Here is a 19,223-nt window from a genome sequence, read left to right as displayed (position 1 = left end):
CGGGTCTTCTTGGATCATAGAGAACCTGCTCAGTGCCCATCCTGGCACTACAGGGATCTACTACTGAACAAATGAAGACTAAAAGTGGGTAATGCAGTGAGTGGGTGATGCAGTGAGTGGGTGATGCAGTGAGTGGGTGATGCAGTGAGTGGGTGATGAAGTGAGAGTTACCTAGTACAACTCATAACTACCTAAAGTCATATTTTAATGAGGCCTGTAGAAGAAGCATTTTTAATATCCTAGGAGTATTTAAAGAACTGTGACTTGTAAGTCTACAATCAGCTATTATTTCCTAACATGGTGCAATTTGGTATATTAAAAAGATAATTTATACACAAAATGCCTGATAGTATCTGGCATGTTTTAGATACATTATTCCCATATTTTAATTTTTTTTTTATCTTTCAGGTTGTCCTTATTAGGACTATTAATATATTTAATATATACTGTATATATACCTATTATTAAAATTTAAAAAATACAATAATATGGAAGAAATATGAAAGAATAGCCAAACCATCTGCACCTAATATTATCTGTTATCACTTGGTTATATGTCCTGGCCAAGCTGTTCTATATGCTGATTACACTCTTTCTAGGGAATTGGATACCAGTGATTTCTAACTAAATTCCAAAGAAATGATTTGTTTCTCTTCCCTATTTATAAACACTCATTTAATCCTGCTACCACTGAGTTCCAAACATGAAATAGGCATGACCTTTTTATATTATCACTACATTACGGGATTTTAAATTTTTAATATTGGGTTACAAGTTCTTTGTAGTATTCACTTTTACAATTTAGATATATTTTTAAAAGGCTAAAAACAAACAAAAAACCTTGATAAAACGCTGCACACAGTTTCAAGGAATGCACATTCTTGACAAGTTTTAGAAATGGCTCACTTTTGTGCCAAAGCCATCTTCTGAATGGACTGTGTGCGGTTCAGTTCAGATATATTGATTTCACTGATTCTACTGCAGTGAAAAGATAAGGAAATGGGATAGCAAGGTTTAATTTCTCTGTCAGTGAAGTCTTTAATAATTTCTAGAGGTTCTCCTTTATTGGATTTCAATCTTGGCTTTGCTTGTCAGATTTATATAGTGCTTTTCTTCCTAAGAACACAGAACTCAGTGCAAAGACTTTGGAAATTGCAACATTTAATTTAATAAAAGTGAAAAGACACACACACACAATGAGAAAGCAATGTGAAGACAAAAAGGTAGATATGAAACTGTAAGAACTAAGTAACAGCAAATTTGCAAATTCTCAGTCAATGGTGTTTGTGTCAAGGTCCTGAAAGATAGTAGAAGTAATAATCTGTAAGTCTTCATGTAAAGAAAAAAGGGATAATGACTCTGTTAAATTGATCATACTTTATCCACTATACGGCTTCTCATTTTTCACCATTATGAATAAAAGTTGATGTGGAAGAGCTTAACTAGCAAGAATATCTACTGTAGACTCTAAGATTTTAAGCTGCTAAATGGGAAAGAGAATTCAGAAGTGTGTCTTCTTTCTATTTATGCTCTTAGCACTTCTCTCTTTCTTTCTCTCTTTTTTTTTTTTTAATGTTCTTTCATCTTCAGAAAATCCATTTAAATGTCAAGGACAGATGGGAAAGCAATAGGATAGTGAGACCAGCTGAAGCAATTCTTATTTAGTGATTATGTTTAAGAAATATCAATTAGGATCATGTACCAAAGATCTCAAAATAATTAAATCTATGCAAGTGCTCAAAGAAATATTGTGTGTTTAGTAGATAGTATTCTAAAATTTTTCACTTTCTAACAAACTGTATGCAATTTATTGATCAAGGATGATTAAATAATGTGTGAATTTAATATATACATCATGTCATTGAGGAAACTCGATTTTTTATGTAATGATTTTTTATGTTTTATGTAATGACTTTTAATAAATATTCAGAATATTTATGCAGTTGCCAGAGTAGAGTACTAATAATTATTAAATGTCCTTAAATAATAGGCACTGTTCTAGGCCCTTGATAAAAATTGATCTCATTCACTCTTCACCAAAACCCAATAGATTTGCTAGTTATATTTCTGGAAAGATGGAGTGGAAGTACATTTATAATCACTCCCACTAGATAGAACTAAAATTGATGGATACTTAAAAGCAACACCAACAGGAAGAGTGAAATGTGGAGAGAAGATAGATTATCTAGAAGCCTCGAGACTCAAGGCACAATGTGGTGATGGGATTACTGGGTTTTCTTTTTGTCTCATTTTTCCAAGACTTGGTGCTGGAGAGGCAAGAAACTCAACAATACCAACAGTCACAGACAAATGGTAAATGATTATATGAAAAGTTGTTTAACATCAATAGCCAATAGGTAGGGTAATCCAAATTCAGACTAGCATGAGATATGATTACCATGTTGGGATTCAAAAGACTACACCAGACTGCTGATTTGCCAAGAACACTCATAAAACTCAGCATGTAGTCATATTCAAACATACTATATATTGCAGCAAAACAATACAAAACAATATAAGCAAAAGGAAAAAGTGCATAGGGAGAATTCCAGTGAAAGTTATAGACTAGCTTCCAATAGCCCTCTCCCAGTATAGTCACACAGGACAGATTTCCTCTAGCAATGAGGTGGACAATACAGATGACGTTTTTTATCTGGGAAGTTCCTTAGAGACTTAGTGCCTATGGTTTTGATTAGCAGTTTGTGATGTAGCCACCCACTGCAAGTGCACCAAAATTTCAAACTCCCAAAAGGGAAGCAAATGTTCAATTTTTTTTGCACAATTTATGTAGAGTAAGCAATTTTATCAAGGAATGATGGGTACCCTCACTAATTACAGTTCCAAGATGTTAGACAAAAGTCAATCTGACAAATAAATCTTTCATGTACATAGTCCAGGAGTGCTATACTACCTATTCTGCACAACTACATATGTATTTAGAACAGCTAAAATGAAAGTAGAGAGAATGCCAAATGCTTACAAGGATGTGGAAAAAACTATCACTCATACTTTGCTGATAGGAATGTAAAGTGATACAAACAGTCTGTCTGGAAAAACGAAACATACATTTGCCAGATGACTCAGAAATCATATTTCTGGCTACATATCCCACAGACATAAATTCTTATGACTAAACAAAAATGTATACAACTGTTCGTAACAACTTTGTTACAACTCCAAACTGGAAACTACCCCTATGTACCTCAAATAGTGACTAAACTGTAGTACATGTATACAATGGGATCCAACACAAGAATAAAAATGAATAATTAATACATACAGAAACTTGGAAAAAAATCTCTGAGGCATTATGCTAAATAAAAATCAACAACTGCAGACTGTAAACTGTGTAATTCCATTTAGAAATGACAGAATATGAATATGTAGAGCAGAGTAGTGGTTGTCAGGAATTAAATATGGAGACTAGGAAAAGGTAGGTACAGCTATACAGCGCCAAGTTAATCTTTGAGGTAACTGAGAGTTCTATACCTTGACTGGTGATGATTATAACAACTTACGTATATAAATGATTATACAAATGACATCTAGGTATAAAATCAATTTCTTGGTTTTGAACTATAAAATGCAACCAATGAAGTGAAACTAGGTGAAGCCTACATTGTAACTCTTTGTACTGACTTTGTGAATCTACAATTATTTCATAATAAAGAGGTTCAAAAACTAGGGATCAATATGTGGTCTTATTATTTTGGAGATGAAAATAGCACTGTTTCTGTTTTGTTGAGTTTCATAACTGCATGTTTAAATAAGAGTGCAAACTAACCCACATTTGAAATCAAATGTTAATCCATGTTATTTCTAAGTGGTAAACTAATGAGTTTCCAAAAGGTAAACTGTAAGCAAAAAAAAAAAAAGACATTTTTTTAGAAATGAGGGAGGGAGAATAGAAATATTTTTTTTATCAGTTAGCTGAAATCTGTATGAAAGTGGTTCATAGTTTATCTATACAGTCCTCTATGTTCTGGTTCCCCATCTATAAATTCAGCCAAGCACAGATCAAAAATAGGTACTTTGTAGTTTGCACTGTTTGGCTGCATCTGTACTGAGCAACACAGTTAAACAGTTAACAATTATTTATATTATATTAGGTACTATAAGTAATCTGGAAGTGAAAGTATACAGGGGTGTGTGTATAGGTGTATAGGTTATATATAAATACTGCACCACTTTACATATATAAGGGACTTGAGGATCCATTGATTTTTTTTTTTTTTTAATCTGAGAGGGTCCAGGAACAAATTCCCTGCAGGTAGCACTGTATATATAAAGATACTGTGTATATAAAGTCTTTCACTTGTTCCCACTCACCATTTAATGTCTTTATTCTCTATCACACATTAGGCAGCACAGTAAGTCTTTATTATATATTAAAAAACCTTTATCCTCAAAACAAAACAAAAATTAAACGTCCAAAGTAAACCTTGTGGTTCTTTATGTACCCAGGAGACAACAAAGTTTCAGAAGGTTTAAATAACTCATCTAAGCTAGTAGAAAGGTCTTTGTAACTTTGTATCACTTTCTTTCTTCAAATGAATATAGAGAATATCCTCCAATACCTTCTTTTCATTCATTGCTTCTTTGTTGTAACACTGGCTAGGGAAAAATGTCCTAGTCAATATTAAATGAGGACATACTACATACTTTGTTAGTTCTGCAACTGATTGCTCAGGATAATGATTATAGTATAATGTAAAATATATTAGTTTATATAATTATAAATATGATCAGAATTAATTTAATATATCAAGACTCAGGCATATTACTCATAAATTTTCAATTCCTTTATAAAAGAAATATCTTGAAACCAAACATATTTTTGGCATCTACTCTTTTCATAAGTATTTTATGATTTTTCCTTCCAACTTCATTTTAGGAATCCAAAAAATAATAATTATGAAAGATTCTATGATACTTGAAAATTAAGACAAAGTGAAATGTAATTGAAAAGTTATTAACTTATGATACGGCAAAGTAATGATTTAGTATATGGCAACATGGAAAATGCATGCAATATAATGCTACTAAGAACCCAACATCTGTAATATAATTATTCTTATGAAAATGTGGTGCACAACAACCAAGAACTGAAAAGAAGTATATATGATTGATAATCATTGTTTCATTAAAAATTTTGAATGTAACCTTCTCTTAAAAGTTTTACTTAAAGCTTTCTTATTATGTTACAATAATTTGTCAAAAACTAGATTACCATTTAGAGGATATTGGAGAAATTTAGCTATTTCATAACAGTTCATTTGAGAGAGAAGAATATAAAATCTGTTTAAATAAGGCAATTATATGTGTATGTGTGTCTAAAGAATTATTTGCTTACCTTAACATGTTTAATTTTTTGAAACTATACAGTGTAGACTACTGTTTTGACGAGATTCCTGAGAATTTGGAGTGAACCCAGATCTGAGATTAGAATTTGCTTCTTCCCCCTTTCCCAGACAAAATCAGATCCCTGCATCGGAGATGCTAATAATGTGCTCAGTGTTGCTTGCAAATTGGCAATAGAAACCTGCCACAAATTATGATAGGATGCAGATTTCTTAGCTTCTTCCCAGAAATTGGCCCTGTCCAGATGTCACAACACTTCCCAGAATGCAGTCTTTCACTATAGGTCTTTTACTGAAATGTGTATTTTACAATATTTAATGTAAATATATTTCGAAACATATTTGCAATTTGTACAATTGAGTGCTTTAATTTTTTCCCTCAAAAAAGAGATACACTGTCACTTAGAAAAGCAAGGAAAAAGTATTGCAAACTAATATTTACAATGGCTAATGACATTTAATTCATTATTCATTCAATAAGCTAAAGTGAATATAGCTTTTAAATCAATAAAGAACTTTTAAATCAATAAAGAATGAAAACTTGAAATATTTAATCATAGTGGAATATGTGTCAAGAGGGCACACAACAGTTTTAGAAGATTTTGTTCTAATATTGAGGTTACACAATCATTCTAAATAGACTACATAAATTCTCATACTATTTATCTCACCTCATCATTGTTTTGTTTTTCTTAACTTTTTTCTTAGCTCTACAATGAAAAGGTTTAGATGTAAGAGTTTGGAAACTAGAGAAGATGTTATCTACCCCTTTTTTTCAATCCATCAAACACTACCTTTTATCTTTACAGTGAACTTCTTCTTATGTGAATTCCTAGAGCTATAAAGTAAATGTAAGATATGTTTTGGACATGGTGGGAACATCTGTTATACTTCTAAAAATTTGCTGAGGAATGCTGACACTAAGAATGAGTTTCAGAAATAATTTTGTGCTGTTTTCTACAAATATTGAATAAGGATAGTCTATGATATCTGCTCCAAAGGCAGAGAAATCTAAAATTCCCAATGTATTATATAAAATATATAGCAAAAGCTATAAAAAGTTTCTAATTACAAAAGTTTCTAAAGCTTGAAGGACTTTCTAGAAAAAAAATGTATTCTAAATCCCCATATTTTATCAATTTCACAGTTTATTTTGACCTTTTGTGGAGATTTTCCCAAAAGAACACCATAGATTTTTTCAATTACTGTCTCCAAGGGTAAGAATATAGAACATATATTTAAACCTTACACTTATATTGGCATACTAAGGAGGCACAAATCACAATTTGTGGGAGAGGAGGGAGTATTTTACTTCAACGGCAAAACTCCATCCATAGTGAGAAAATATATGACTGAATGAATTTTTATTCACAAAATTTGGCTCTTTTCTGTTGGTTACTCTACATAACACCAAACTAAAGAAATAAGTTTAATTAATAAAACTGTAGCAAACATAAAATCTACAATGTATATATAACCTGAGTTTTGTATATATCTGTTTTCAGCAGATGTATTCATTTATTTAAATAATACTTTTTTATACAAAGTAATATCTTAGATAGGGGAAAAAAGGATGGAAATGAACCTCGAATTTATTTAACTTATAACAAAACAGAAGTCTCACAAGCCAGCAAATTTTAATGTAAAATAATTTAATTTACAAATATATAGTTCTAAGGGAGCACAAGGGATAGAGACATTCATGTTTCCTCCGCATCTCAAAGAATGTCAGAATGAAGACTCCATTAGGAAGAAGAGCTGGGTCTTCAATGACATCAGGACTTCAACATATAGAAAAAAATATTGAGGACAGTGCAAAAGTCCCAGGCAGTTGGGGGCAAACATCCAACATGTATGATTATGAAAGAGCCAAATGTGCCCATGGATGGTCAAGTTTTTCATAAACCACCATGTTAGAGATTTGGTGGGAGAGTAGAGAAAGTGTTTATCAGGCTTTGCTGCAAACTTTGACCTGCATTTTATGTAAAGTCAAGGGTTTACATTTTATTCTATAAGCCCAGGGTGTCAAAGTAGTTCTAATATTGCTAAGTAGATGATTTATTGCCTTTTTAAGCCTGATGGCAGGACAGCATGATAAATCAAATGAAACTAGATATCGTGGTTGCATAGAAATGGCTGCATTGAAGGTTATCTGCCAAGCCTTGCTTAACTCTGGGGATAAGTTCTTGGAAATGTATTGGTAGGCGATTCAGTCATGTGAACATGATGGTATAATTACACAAACCTAAGTGGAACAAGCTACTGCACACCTTGCTTAGGTGGTATGAGCTAGTGGGAACACCAGAGTTAACATAGATATCATTAAGCAGCATATGACGATATTTCAAGTGAAAAATATAAGGGTCTGAACTCAGGCAGCAACGGTGAGAAGAATGAAGTTAGAACAGATTTTTTAGAGACAGATCTGAGATACATTTAACAGCACGATGAAGGAAGTCATCAAGAGTCATCAAGATCACCAGTGGATTTATGGGTTGGATCCAGGTAATCAGAGGGTCCTCAATACCTCCCATTTCCTTAAAATGTACTTTATTTAAGTATATGGTCATGGTAGAATATGCTGATATTCTTTCAAGTAGTCTGGACTCTATGGTCTAGTTTATTAAATATAATCTTGATTTTAGATTTAAATTAATAAATGGAAGAAATTGTTACAGAGAAATTCATCCTTATGTACTACTGATAAGGTTTTTTAAAAAATGATGTCAACAAGCAAGTGGTTACATTATCTGTACATGTTCTTCTTGGAATCATTTTAGAAATAGGAGATTAAATATAGATTCTCTAAGAATGTTTTAGGTAACATGCATCTGTAATTCTTTCTTTAATTTTTTTATTGAAGTATATGTAATTAACAGATAAAGATTAGCAATTCTTTTTTTTATAATAAATTCTATTTTTATATTCCCCATATAATTGCAACCCCCTTATTTTGATCCCAATCCCTCCCCTCCTGCCCCCTACCCCCCCATAGAGTGTCTCTGGTTCATAGGTTTTTGTTGATTTTGATTTTCACTTTCTTATAGTTATTCATTTTCCTGGTCCCTTATTTAAGTTTTCTAGATTCCTGCTATAGTGAGACCATCCGGTATTTTTCTTTTTCTTTTTGGCTTATTTCGCTGAGCATGATCCCTTCCAGCACCATCCATGTTGCTGCAAATTGCATGTGTTTATCTTTTTTGAATGCTAAGATCAGCAATTCTTGAGGAAAAATTATAGAAATAACAATTTGAGAGAAGGAATTAACAACTCAATAAGGGCTTGGACACAGGAGAGTTATACAGAGATAGAAAATATCTTATGGACGGGGCCTCCCCGGTGGCGCAGCGGTTGAGCGCTGAGTTGGGAAGCTGCCCACAGCCTCTGCATTGCTGGTTCGATCCCCGGCTGCTCCCCGGCCACCAGAGGAGGGTCCCACATGGCGCGCAGACCTCTCCTGCCGCCCGCTGCTCCCCTCAGCAGTGTACTTCGGTCCTTCTGCCTGTTCTGCTCCCCGCTCTGGCTCTGTGAATTCTCTCACCCTCCCGCGCTTCTGACTGTACCCAGTGCTTATATAAATAAATAAATAAATAAATCTTAAAAAAAAAAAGAAAACTTAAAAAAAAAAGAAAATATCTTACGGCCACATTGATTCTTCTTCTTGAAGGATTGCTTGACTACACTTCCTGGCATGCCTGGATGTAGGTCAGAAGTTCCGCATGTGTGCATGTATGTTTGAGTTCTCTGCTCAGGGTATTTATCATCAGATTTGAATAAATGCATTTGTCACTCTGAGTTCTCATCTGAAAACCCTGAAGGAAAAATCTGCTTCCAAAAATAAATCGTGTTGCTAGGGTTAGTTTTTTGCAGTTTAAAGACTATGGTCCCTGATTACCTGCTGGCTGCCAAGGGCCTCTCTCAGGTTCTGGAGGTCACCTGCATTGCTTGCCATGTGGCCACCTCTATCTTCAAACCAAAAATGATACACAGTATCACAGGATGGGTTATAACCCCTCTGATTTCCTTTTCCTTTTCTCTTCTCTGCACTGAAAGGTTTCATCTGACTAGGTCAGCCACCCTGGGCAATCTCCCTAACCTGAAAAGAAACAGATTTGGAAACAATTAAAACCGCATGAGCCTTTCACAGTTGAACTCCGGTTAGTATTCAATGTGATAATAGGTTGAACTGGTGTGTACTCCAGTGTAGTGGGACCTTCGGGGCCATCTTAGAAATCTTCGGGGCCATCTTAGAAATGTCATAAAACATATTAAATATTGTTCATGTTTTATATACTCTCTTGGAAACTTCAGAATTGATGTTCATGTACTCAATGCATTCTTTCAAAAGTTCTGTAGTAAAGAAACTACTTAAATATGTTCATGATCACTAGCCTTTTTAACTTATTCACCTACTAATATGTTATTATCACCCTCTGGATGATGAGGACTGCATTCTCTTCTACAGGTAAAGTTTCTATTGCTGAAGGAAGCTGTTAAGGGTGTTTTAGAAAAAGGAAGGAGTGAATTATTTTATTGAATTATCACCATTATTGAGATAGTTATTTCTTCATGGTAAAAGGTTTTTCTTATTATGAAGAAAAACTACTTCTAGAAAACTTCTTGCACAACACTATTAAGCATCTAGTCCTTTGGTAGTCATAACTCACAAATAGCTACTACATTTTCCTATGTTTACATTTTACAGTTTGTTTTCGAACGTCACTGAATTTGTCATCACATCAACCTCTGACAAAAATAAAAATTTAATACTGGAATTATGTAAAATAGTGTTTTAAAATTTTCTCAGGTACAGTTAAAATTTTATGCTTGTCTTATCAAACACTTCTAATTTGATTTATATTTAGCTTGAAATGTTTAATGTCTAGTAAATATGATGTTAAAACAAAGAAAATATCAATTTATCATCAAAATGATGGGCTATATAGTTTTAGTTAAGAATAATTTAAATGAAATTCTAAAACAGAAATTTAACATTTCTTCACCTAATAAGTAAATATTTTGAAATGGAGAAACCCCTAAAGCAGAGATGATTCTTAGATGAAGAACAGGATTTATCTTGAAATCTGTCAGTTCTACTATAGGAACAAGATTTTTGTTACTGCCCAGAATTCTTTCTATTTATTTTGACCAATTAAGGGAAATTATATCATAGGATGGGTTATTAGTCTTTTAAGTCTAGAACATTAATCATTTATTACCTATATATATGAAGGCTTGACACCTAAACTAAGCCATTAATATTTTAGTTAGAAGGTGATTAAGATACAATTCTCTCTTTATATATGTAAAAGAAAAGAGCCTGATACAATGAAAACTTAAAATCTTTTTTCCCAATTGTTCACAAAATGATTCATCTGGTATCAACAAACACTAGAAGTCGGTTATGCCGATGCTGTGAATTGTAACTACAGTTTTTATTGCCAATTTAATTTTAACTATTGTTAGTGTTTTAAACACAGATTAATTTCTCTTAAATCATTTGTTGGCACCATGGCAAGTATGCTTGGAAAGTCAAGCAGAGAGTTCAGAGTAAATTAAAGGCAGAAGTGTTTTGCATACCACTCCTATTCTTTATCTTTTAGAAATGTTACCCATATTCAGCTGACAGAGGGAAAAATAAAGTCTAAGAAGGGTGACTTGCCAGGCTTTATTAAGGTGAAGTACGTGGGATGCACAGCTACCATTCAAGCACTCACATTTCTTTAGCTCACGCATCTGGCATGATTCCATTTTTATGTCCTAAACTCTGTAGACTCAATGAATGCATGACTGCTGTATCAGGCAGCTTGTGCAAAATACTTGACTTCAGCAAATCTTTGACAAGCACCGTTCATTAATCTTTGTTTCATAATTCTCACCAGTATGCACTCCCTGCTTTTCTGTCCCTATCTGCAAGTAAATTGGTTTTTAAGAAAATGAAGAGGTCAGCAGAAGATGTTGGAGCACACATTTTTTTCTGTTGAAACCAATAAGTAGACCTGGGCAGCAATGTCAATGGTTAAAGTTAGCAGAACTTGTCCATATATATTTTAACTGAATCATCAATTTCTATTAGCTATAATAGGGTTTGGATGCTCAGGTGGCCATAAAAACAAACAAACCTATAGTAAAAATATGGAGAACTTTAAGCCTACTTATATTTATGACCTTAAAAGATAGTAGAAAACAGACTGTTGTAAAATGGCATTACTGTCTATTTTCATTTCCAAAGAAGAGTTACCAGATTTTCCTTTCTTAAAACAATGAATTCAGTAACTTGAGCAAACCCACATAGTGTTCAGAATAAGTGGAAAAATATATATTGAAAATATATGTTGTAAGATACCCAGCTACTAAGAAAATAAGGAGGTAGAGTCAGGATCTGAGAGGGAAAAAAAAAAAAAAGCCTTTAAACATTTAAAGCTATGTTGTCCTATCAGGCTTAAAACTGAAAAGGAATTTTGGAGAGAGTCACAAGAATTTTAAAAGAAACTAATCCTGAAGTTCAGGATCAATCAAAGAGCGGGACCAATGATGAACCCAGCAGGCACGAAGAAGGAAAAGGAAAGTGCTGGACCTTAAGTGTGCAGGTTGACTGGAAACAAACTCTTGCTAACACTGAAGCATAACTTCAAAGTACATCAAAAACCAGATTGGATTAGACTGAGTATTGCCATTGGCCTTATCCATCTGGCAGAATAAAATATAAATTATAAATGCTTTGTAAAGAACTCAAGTGCTTTAAGAGATGAAATTAGAAAAATAAGCCAGAAAGAAAAAGAAAAATACCGGATGGTCTCACTCATAGCAGGAATCTAGAAAACTTAAATAAGGGACCAGGAAAATGAATAACTATAAGAAAGAAAATATCAAAATCAACAAACAACTATGAACCAGAGACACTCTGTGGGGGGTGGGGGGCGGGGAAAGGAGGGCTTGGGGTCAAAATAAGGGGGTTGTAATTGTATGGAGAATATAAAAATAAAATTTAAATAAATAAAAAAGATATGAAATTATCTCTACTTTTTAATCTATAACATATAGTACTTAATTGAAATCACCATGCACATAGAGCAAGAAAGACAATTTGATATTAGAGAAACATTCAGGAAATATAGATGAGGAAGGCATCATCTGCATATTAAAAAATCAAGCCATGCTTAGTATGTTAAAGAAAAATGCAAGAATAGTTTAACAATGTTGGCAGAGGTCTTTATCTTTGAAAAAATAAATAAAAATTCTAAAGCTGAAAATAATAAATAACAGAAATTAAGAACTTTAGGGATGAAACTGTTAGTCAAAATTGGAAAAAAAGAAACTATGTAGTACAAAAGAGCAATGAAATGACTGGAAAAAGGAAAGGAAAGATTATACCAAAAGTATACAAATGACATGGAGTAAACAGTAAAAGGTGTATCATGCTTGTAATTAATCTCAGAGGAGAGAGAGAAAAGTAACTATATACCACACTTGAAAATGTAATAACTGACATAAAAATTTACTGAGAGACATGACAACAGCACAATGAATCCAAAATTAGATAAATGTAAAGCAAATCACAACAAAGCAAACTCCAAAATAATAGTTTTGCTGAAAATCAAAGGAGGGAAACCTTAAAAACAGCCAAAAAAAAAAAAAAAAACCAAAACTAAGACTGATAGCTAATAGAAGGCAGCTTTAATATAAGTCAGTATTATTAGAATAGCCCATCTTCTTTATGATCTAAGATGATATTTCTGCTATATTTTCATAAATAATTTGTCCATTTATTTGTATATGAGCAGATACCATAGAGTTTTATTCAAATATTTGTTATAAATCAAGTAATTTATAACATATCCTCTCTCTCCAAGGAATTCTTTCATGGGAAAATTTTGCTTGTACTTGGATCTTTGCTCTTATGAATATTTGGCTCTTTATAATCAGTCTGTCAATTCCCATGAAATATCTGGTTATAATTTTATTGACACTGAACTGAATCTCTGCATCAAAGTATAGAATTCAGATATCTTTACAATACTGATTTTCCAATGTGAAATTATTTCTATAAAGCTTTCATTTATTATAATATAGATCCTTTACCTTTTATTGGATTTTTTTTCAAAATAATATGTATTTTAAAAATTTTATTGTAAAGAAATATTTTTTAAATTATTTCCAAAAGTCTTCTAGAAAAAGAAATTCAATTGACCTATGATCATTGACTTTATAACTATGTCTTGTTAAACAACTTATTAAATAAAACTGTAATGTTTTTAATATTTTTTATATAGAGTTCAATTACTACTCAAAGCATGGTCTGTGTTCTGAGGTCGATACACCCACTTTTTATACTGATCTTTCTTCCCTCCATTTCTGCCCTTTCATTTGAAGAATCTGTCATTGCATTTTGCTTACAACAATCATATTATCATGTGTATATTTGTGGATTTAATTTTCATTTTTAAAAATAATAAATTGTTCCCCTTGGTTCTATAGTTTAATGACTTTGTTTTGAAAATCCTCACCTTTTACATATCTTATTTCGCTACTTCCTCTCTTGTGTGCACATCATTGAAAAACAAAAACAAAAAAACCCACAAATGTTTGAAAGTATATTTTGAAGCCTAAAGAAAAAGGCCCCCACACATGGGGGCCTCCTCAGTGGTGCAGCAGGTTGAGTGCAGCACTGTGAAGCTGTCTGCTGCCTCTGCAGTACCGGTTCAATTCCCAGCCAGGGAGAGCCCCACATAGTGTGGCAGACGTCTCCTGTCGCGCCTGCTGCTCTCCTCAGCAGTGTACTTTGGTCCTTCTGCCTGTTCTGCTCCCTGCTCTGTCTCTGGTAAACTCTCTCACCCAACCACACCTCAGGCCTGTACCCCAGTGCTTGTATAAATAAATAAATCTTGAAAAAAAAAGCTCTCTATGTCTGCTCATTGACTGTAGTCACTGAGAGTATAAAACAACCTTCATTTAAACTTAAGGTGTGAGATCTTTCAGAAGATTCAGGTGCATTACATTAGTCAGTTCCTCAGGAAGGTTGGTCAACTTCCAGTGGACACGAGCACTGAGAACAGACTGACTCTTCAAAGAATTTCCATACCCTATAATTCACGGGCTTTGCTTTACTCCCCTATGACTATTCTCAAATTTACCAGTCTCATGAATTATTCTTAGATAAAGAAATTTTCTTGCATACTTATTTCTCTGAATTTTGAATTTCGACTTTACCTAGCATTTTTAATGATCTTATCAAATTTTCAATCACCTTGATGAAATATTTTGTTAATGTTATCTGTAGGAGTCATAGTTATGAGGTTATTTCTGATAATTTAGTTCATCAATATCAGAAACAGAGAGTTCAACTGAAATTTACATTCTAGTATACAGTAATGAACTATTGAATGACATTTTAGTCAATGATGTACCACATATACTAAGGAGTCCTCAGCTTTCTATTGCCTAGTGACATCATAGCCATTACAACATCACAGTGTTTTCTGCTGGCAGTAGCTTCAGCCATCTCATCTACCTCGTGTTTGCTGTACCTCTTGATAGCATCATTTTCCCTTGTGCTTGGTTTAATCTCATATTGCTTTCCTTATCATGACCCTAAATGGACAAAATTCACCACCAATGTGTCAGTGACAGACTACATTTAGTAACTGAACAGAGAATGAAATTAAAAGTACTTAAGGAGAACTAAAGTGGAAAACTGATGATGTTTATTGCTCGCCTGTCAGGTCTGTCCCATTCCACTATAGCTGAGACCTTGGATAAGAAGAATAAGGAGACAGAAGCTGTTAAAGAATCTACTTCATTGGAAGTGATGAGACTGACAAAGTATTGAGAGAAGAAGTGATGAGACTGACAAAGTATTGAGAGAATCCTACAACAATTATGTGAGAAGAGCTTGTAACAAAAATTTAAGAATCACTATTAGAGATAAGGAGAAATTTCTAATGACTAGAATTGAAGACCAGACAAAGGGGAGCCTTCCTCTCTACACCATAATAATCACAACCAAAGCACAAAGTTTGCGATGTTGAAAGAAAGGGCTGAACCTGACAGTGATGTTGAATTTACTGTTATTTCTACAGCATTTCTCACAATCACTAAATTCCCTAAAGGTAAATTTCTCAGAACATGGCTTCACCATTAAGTAATGATATGACTGCACATATATATCTGGGTATGTGGGTATCTCTATATTATATATATATATATATATGTTTACATTGATATTATATTTAATACACATATAAATTTATAATCATGTATACAATTACTTTTTCAAATCTACCAAGTCTTTTTGCTTACTCATACTTCCATTTGCTTCTCTAAGCATATCATATACATTACTTTTATAGTATGCATCTGATAAGTCCAACTATGAAATACTTGTTTCAGTAGACTATCACGCAGGCTGTCTATTATTTTGTCTCCTTAACTTAAGATTTCTGTCAATCTTCTATTTATAAAAAGGAATCTTAGATTTCCTTCAAAAATTTTAAAGTGTTTTTTAAACTGTTTTTGCTGCTGCTTTCAAGTGAAAAGGGAAAAGGACCTAGGACCACTTTATTAATCTGAATCTTTAGCTTATAATTTGAGCACTCCATAGTAAATTCTGACGGCAAACTTACTTGACAGCAGACTGTGTTTAGGAAATTCCATGACAGATCTTATCTTAGGCAAAGAAGTGTCCAAATATCTCCTTCTGCATTTTAGGATCTTCTGAGTTTTACCTACAAGACAGCAAATCTTTTCCACATTTGCAAGTTTATGAAGCATTTACTGATAAAACCTACTCTCTAGGCTTTGCCCATTTATGGTGCATAGCTAGGTAAGTAAAGTTTCAGGCCACCTTAGGCCCTGGGTCAGTAGATGCTCTACTAAGGCAACTCAGTTATAATTTCCATATTTCCTTTATAGCATGTATTTTTTAAGGATGTTTTGGGATTTTATCTAGCATATTTTGTATTCTAAATTGAGTTTCATCTTGTATGTATTCTGCTTAAAGTAGAAATATGATTGCCTCATGCTCAGAAATCATTTGAGATGGGATGATTATAGCACATACCTTGCTGAAATTTTCAATTATACAAATTTCAGACTCATTGTACTGCATTTCTTCCCATATGAAGAATATATTTTCCCCTCAAGACCACAGTTATACCTGTAGAACCAAACTATTTCCCTTCGTTTGGCATTGTGAAAAAAAAAAACACTTATTTTGTAGATATCATTCCTGCCATTTATTTTGTAATTTAGATGCTGTTTTTTTCAGTTTTTTTTTTTAAATTTTGGAACATTTTTCTGAATGAAATAACTTTCAAATTTGTATTAAATATTAATAGAAAATGCATCCAATATATTATTTTTTACCATTGGGAGAAAATACATTTATTCAATATAACAAAGAATACATTTTCTCAGAAAGAAAGCACAAATAAAGAGAATATTCATGATGAATTTGCAATGTCTTTCATTGTTCTTTTGTTACAGAGGAATAACAGTAAAACATAATTCGAGTTCTTCCATTGTGTTTGGACTTCCCAATGAGTAATATTATCTCTTCCATTTTGTCTTTGGAGTCTAGTGTATCTTTTATGTTAATTTATCATGTTTAATAGGTGAGAGGTTTGTGTTTTGCCTGAGAAAAAAGTGATAAAATTTGCATTGTACAATGCTCAAGAGATGATGATGAAAATTTTCCCTCTGTTCATTTTTATATTACAGTATTCTGAAATGTATTATCAGTAGAATTCCACACAGAAAAAATTCCAAAGAGATCCTATTCCTACTTATTGCATAGATGAAATTGGTTATATTCTGAAAGTTTATGATTGTTGAATGCCTTTAATTATTAAGAATGTACTTATGTAAAATAGATTTTGTGATATTGGCATTACATTGGTATTTTATAAAGAGATGAAAATAGGAATAAAATTCAGTTCCTATAAAATCCTGAAAACTGAAATTCATTAAATTATTATATATTGATATGCTACTGAACAGTTAACAAAAATTTATGGACCAATTTTATTGACATGTATTAAATAGTCTGAAAATGGTCTCTTTTGGGTGAGATGCATATCATTTCATTGTTAAAGACTGTTTTGATGTCTTTAAGTAGAAATTTCTTTAAGCACCTGTTTAATGAGTAGAAATACTTCAATTTTTAAGTGATTATTTGATAAAAATAATTCATGTAAAATATGATTTACATGTTAATAACAGCTTACATTTATATAGTTCTATATAATTTACAAAACAATTTTGGTATATTTACACAAGATAATATAGTCAGGTATATGCAAATAATGCTCTAGATATTGGAGGGAATTTAGACATACTGATATGTAAGACGGGTCTGTTGTTATACTCCAGGTCTCTACTCTACCCGCAGAGAGTCAGGTATACACGCATTGCCTTTTAGCAGGGCGGAGCACAAAAATCAAGTGAATATTCTTGAAAAAATTATGCATTACACAAGCATCAATGAAGAACAAAACTTTTGCCTATTCATTTTAACAGTTAAATTTTCCTGGAACTCTAAAAGTTTACAGATAAGCTATAGATATCTTGATGTATATATAAATGAACACCTGTCTCTCTGGAAGTATGTGAACTAAAATGATATATATCTGTAATTCAAATTCAGTTTGACTCTAGTGTAAAAATGTTTATTACTGTTTAATTTTTAAGCATTAAGATATTAAAAGCAGTCCCATCCCACATATGACCCAGAGTTCACTCCATCTTTGCTATTACTTTTTGAAATAATCTATTTTAATCAATTTCTTATTTTGAGGATAAAGTAATTTCACTTTAATATGTTTATAATTGATAAATAAAGCTATAATTATTCTATTGTTTCAAAGGTTAAGCTGCAATCTCCATCATGCAACGAAATGTACTTCTAGAAGAGAAACATTTAGCTTATAATTGTTGAAAACATTCATCACAGATTTTGTTGTAATATTCAAATATTGAAATTTTAGTTTTCATTTTATACAACTGAAAACGCTTCAAAAATATCTAACTTAAATTCTGTGTAGATATATTAGAGACATTCTAGATGTTCTAGGTGCATACCTGATGTCCTTTAAAGAAATATTAGATTTAAATATAATTTTTCCTTAATATTCTCAAATAAAAACAAATTGATAAGTGACACTCAGTTATGAGAATAGAAGATAAAAAATGATCTAACTTATCCATTACACACAACTTGAATTTTCCTAACATGTTCAGTTCTTCAAAGTGTAATTAGAAATATTCATTAGCAATTCAAATGTATTTATATATGTAAGAGTAGTATTATATTTTCAGATAAAATAGTCAAGATCTGGGCCTCCCTGGTGGTCCAGGTCTTAAAGACACAGTGATATCAAGCTATCACCAGCCACTGTGGCACGAGTTCAATCCCCAGCCAGGGAGCTAACCCACATGGTGCACCAGACCTCTCCTGTCTCTCTTGCTGCTCCCCTCAGCAGTGTAATTGCTCCCCTCAGCAGTGTATTTCAGTCAGTTGGCCTGCTCTGCTCTCCACTCTGTCTCAGGTGAATCCTCTCACATGAATCCTCTCACCTCTGGCCCACAGCCCAGTTCTTAGATGCATAAATATAGTTAAGGCCTTTGATTTTATGAATATAACCTTATTTGGAACTGAATTAAAATAATTTATTAATAAGAAATTAATCTAACCATTGTAATAGTTTGGTCAGTTCTCATATATTAGAAATATTTTACTGGGAAAAAAATCCAAGATGACGTATATCAATATTACAAATATGCTAATAAATCTCTCTTTTTTTTTAAGATTGATTTTTAAAAATTTTTAAAGATTTATTTTACTTACATATGCATACAAGAGCTGGA

At 32.6% G+C, this 19,223-nt stretch overlaps 1 long non-coding RNA gene across 4 annotated transcripts in view; it reads right to left on the bottom strand.

Annotated features, from left to right (window-relative positions):
- LOC119257612 (uncharacterized) overlaps positions 1-19,223 on the bottom strand; it is a 246,451-nt gene that overhangs the window by 145,798 nt on the left and 81,430 nt on the right. For all 4 annotated transcript variants that reach the window (XR_008553905.1, XR_008553906.1, XR_008553907.1 and 1 more), the window contains one exon: positions 15,983-16,084. This is a non-coding gene — a long non-coding RNA (uncharacterized LOC119257612). The remainder of the gene's footprint in view (positions 1-15,982; positions 16,085-19,223) is intronic.

Source organism: Talpa occidentalis, unplaced genomic scaffold, assembly GCF_014898055.3.
Source record: "Talpa occidentalis isolate TD23 unplaced genomic scaffold, MPIMG_talOcc4v2.1 talOcc4.4, whole genome shotgun sequence".
NCBI lineage: Eukaryota > Metazoa > Chordata > Mammalia > Eulipotyphla > Talpidae > Talpa > Talpa occidentalis.
The sequence above is the reverse complement of the archived record's forward strand: the minus strand, read 5'-3'. Positions and strand labels throughout refer to the sequence as shown.